The following is a 3,763-nucleotide window of genomic DNA, read 5'->3' as shown; positions in this document are numbered from 1 at the left end:
GTTTAGTGCTGATTGGGATCGTGATCGTGCAGCAAAACTAAACTAAACAGCTGGACCGACAAGTGACTTTGCAGTATAGTGTGTACAGCATGAATAAATACACAAAATACTGTCACATTAAAGATAATTTAAGTATAATTGAAAACAAAAGTATATTTATTTAAAGTGTTAAGAACCTGTGCCAAAGCTGCAACAAAAAGGAGGTGAGAGGTTGGATTTTAAAACAAAATTTTATTCATTACCTTCATATATTCAACTAAAACACAAACAAAACACTGTACACTGTTACTGCCTTTTGCCTTTGCACGACTCCTTATTTTTGACTCATGATACAAAGGCAGAGGACAGGATCTGCCAAATAAGTGTCAAAGGTTAATTTTGTGCTTAATATTTTATATATTTTTTCACAATATTTATTCACATGATAAAGGAGGTCTCAAATACAAAGAAAATTACATTAACTTAGTTTTGACCAAACATGATGTTACAGCGTTCTGACTTTGTCGGGCAGTATAGTTCCCTGCTGACACATGACCTATGTAGGCACAGCAGCCCTGGGGCAAAAAGACTTGGCTGCCATGGCTGCAGCAGAAGTCCACTTCCTGTTTCCTGTCAATGACGAACAACCAGCAGCTGCGAGCCTCGATCTGAGCCAACTCTATTTATGTCGTCTGCTGCCTCCAGATAACACCGCCTCATCCACCTCGAACACACAGCAACTGAGGGAAGGGAAGGTACACACTGTTGCCCCTGTAGGAATATTTGTCCTCTGCATTTGATCCATAAAAAATAACACGTACACAAAAAATACTCTACTTCAGCACAAAGTTTTAAGGTCCTATATTGTGTAAAATTCTTGTTATAACATTGTTCCCTCTTCAAAAACAGACCAGGATTTGTGGTTTGTTTCATTCACACATGTTGGAGTAATGTTTTATCATTAGACTGTCTACATCTCCTTTTACTTTGACAAGAGATTTAGAGATTAACAATTCCAGTTCTGCAGTTCTAGTGAAGGCGTTTGGCAGAGGTGGGACTTGCAAGTCTTGGACTCGAGTCAGACTTGGTTCACTATTTTTAGGACTTGAGACTTGATTTGATAAAATGGACTAAGACTTGGGACTCGACTTGGACTTGAAGGTCAGTGACTCGGGACTTAGAAATTTGAGAAGACTTGAGAAGACATGAGAGGCACTTTTTAAATCTGAATTTGTTCTATTCTGACTGTGAAATGTTTGGTCAAGACATTTAAAAAGGAATAAAATGCATTTCTTCAACTCTTATATACTCTATAAATACTCATATATAAATATACTATGACTTTTTAAGTACAATTTATCTTAAAATTGATATAAATTGCAAAAATCTAAGCTATATTTGGTATTTTGGTTTAAAGACTTGAAATGACTTGAAGCTCAAAGCAGACGACTTGGACTTGACTTGAACTTATGGGCCTGTGACTCGAGACTCGACTTGGATTGGCTGTCTTTGACTTGCGACTTGGGACTCGAGGGACACAGTGGAGCACCTCCTGTATTATCACATGTTTTAGAAAAGAACTCAGCCAAAATATGTAGAATTTCTCTGAATGAAATAAAACAAAACACAACTCTGCGTAAGTAGATGAGGAAACAACATTATAACATAGATCAAAAAAAAAAATATGGGCACTTCAACTTTTTATTTTATTTTTTCTTCGCAAACTACCATTGGACTGATGCAAAACTATGATAAATATTCACCAACTAAGTCAAATTTTGGACAAAACATGAAAACCTGTTATGGAGATAAGCTGTGTTCATTTCCCCATAGTCAGTGTGGGTGAGTGAGTGAATGGTCCACTTGATCTGGTGAAACATAATCCGTGAGCACGTAAGAGGCACATATCAGATTCTGAGCTGCAGGTTTCTCTTCCGTATTAAATAACACTTCGGACACATTATTTACAACATGCAGAGTCAGAGGCTGTATATATGCCAAACGTCAATATGAAAGCGGAGATCAAATGGGGATGATGTGCAAATAATTTTAACATATTTATAATAAAGTGAAAGTTAAATAATGTGACGTAGGAATAAACATAACTAGCCCTAAACAAAAAACGCAAATAGGTCCAACACTATTCTTTTTCCTTTGCCTGGTCAAACCAAAATCAATGCTTTATCAAGTTTGATTTTATTCTTTCCACTGAGTCACTAAAATAAAGAAATGTGAATGGTGGAATACAGGCAGATGTCTGGTGGCAAATCTGATTATTGGCACTCTTTATTCCGTATATTTACTGTACTGTTACACTCAACGTGACCCCTTGTCCTAACTGAGATTCACAGCCAGCCAGTGTTGGGAAATAACAGATTACATGTACCGGAGTTATGTAATCAGAGTACAAATTATGGGTAACTGTATTCACAGTTACTGTTTCAGTGAGTGGTAATTGGATTACAGTTACTTTGTTGAAATAAATGGATTACACGGCGGTATTTTCCTGTTTTCACATTTGGGCTATACTAACCCCCCCCCCCCCCCCCCCCTTTTTTTCTTTTTTGGTAATTCCACTCATTGCCGGAAACTAAACCAGGTCTAAACTAGATCTATACCAGCTCTAAACCAGGACTAAACCAGGATTAAACCAGGTCTAAAACAGGTCTAAAATAGGACTAAACCAGGACTAAACAGGACTAAACCAGGACTAAAATAGGACTAAACCAGGACTAAACCAGGACTAAAACAGGATTTAACAGGGCTAAACCATGCTGTGTGGACCGTGTCTCCTCCTCTTCTATCAATAATATTTTTAATTTGGTTAAGTAAAGTCTGGGCTTTTTATTTTCTTTTAGCAGACAAAACATCTTATGTTACGATATCCTAGTCTTTGCTTCTCTACAGCAAATCAAGTAATCCAAAGTATTCAGATTACATTACTCACCTTAAGTACTTTAATGGATTCCATTACAAACTACATTTTGGGGTATGTAATCTGTAATCTGTAATCTGTAGGGGAATACATTTTAAAAGTCACCTTCTCAACACTGCAGCCAGCTAAACTCTCTCTTGCATCACTTCCTCCAAGGAACAGGCAGGTGTTGTCTTTGACCAGGATTTAATGCAAAAAAGTGTTAAACTGTAACAAAATACAAAAAAAGTATTCAGAAGGCTGTAAAATAAATTCTGTACATCAAAGCTACTATCCAGAGAACCAAATGGTTAATGCTATCTGAAAAGTAACCACTACATCTCAAAATATGTCTATAAATTGCCACAAACTTTAACAAAGTGCTCCAAATATACTGGTTAACATTCATTTTTAACATAAACTTACTCATATTGCCGCTCAAAGGGCTGGAAATGAGGAGATGGCTTCAAATAGAACAATAAAACACATGTGGATTGATTGACATTATCAAGCTAGTTGTTTTTCTTCTGGTCACCTACTGGCTAAATATATTATCAAAATCGCAACTAGCGCCCCCTAGCAGGCTGGAAAAACACAATACAAAACAGTTCCAATACATTTACATTAGAAAATAAAAACCTTCCTGTAACAAACATACATCCACAAGGCTCAGTATATACTGTAGTTCAAACTTAATGTTAACATTGCAAAAAGACAAAAAAAACTGTCAAAAACATTACAATATAATTTATTCTTAGTTGATCTTAATACAGACTTAATGAATAATGAACTGATGGCTTATTAAGTGTGATTCAGGATTAGTAAATATTTAATAAATACCCTAGCTCTAACTCCTTAATTAAAAGTGCA

The 3,763-nt window shown here is 36.0% G+C and overlaps 1 long non-coding RNA gene across 1 annotated transcript; it reads right to left on the bottom strand.

Annotated features, from left to right (window-relative positions):
* Positions 1 to 358: 358 nt before the first annotated feature.
* LOC129410160 (uncharacterized) lies at positions 359 to 3,397 on the bottom strand. The gene is made up of 3 exons (XR_008632748.1): positions 3,320 to 3,397; positions 3,020 to 3,121; positions 359 to 719 (listed from the first exon to the last, which is right to left on the bottom strand). It is a non-coding gene; the product is annotated as an uncharacterized LOC129410160 (long non-coding RNA).
* Positions 3,398 to 3,763: the final 366 nt, after the last annotated feature.

This window comes from Boleophthalmus pectinirostris, unplaced genomic scaffold, assembly GCF_026225935.1.
Source record: "Boleophthalmus pectinirostris isolate CB_2022bp ecotype Guang Dong unplaced genomic scaffold, ASM2622593v1 HiC_scaffold_21, whole genome shotgun sequence".
In the NCBI taxonomy this organism is placed as follows: Eukaryota; Metazoa; Chordata; class Actinopteri; order Gobiiformes; family Gobiidae; genus Boleophthalmus; species Boleophthalmus pectinirostris.
The sequence above is the reverse complement of the archived record's forward strand: the minus strand, read 5'-3'. Positions and strand labels throughout refer to the sequence as shown.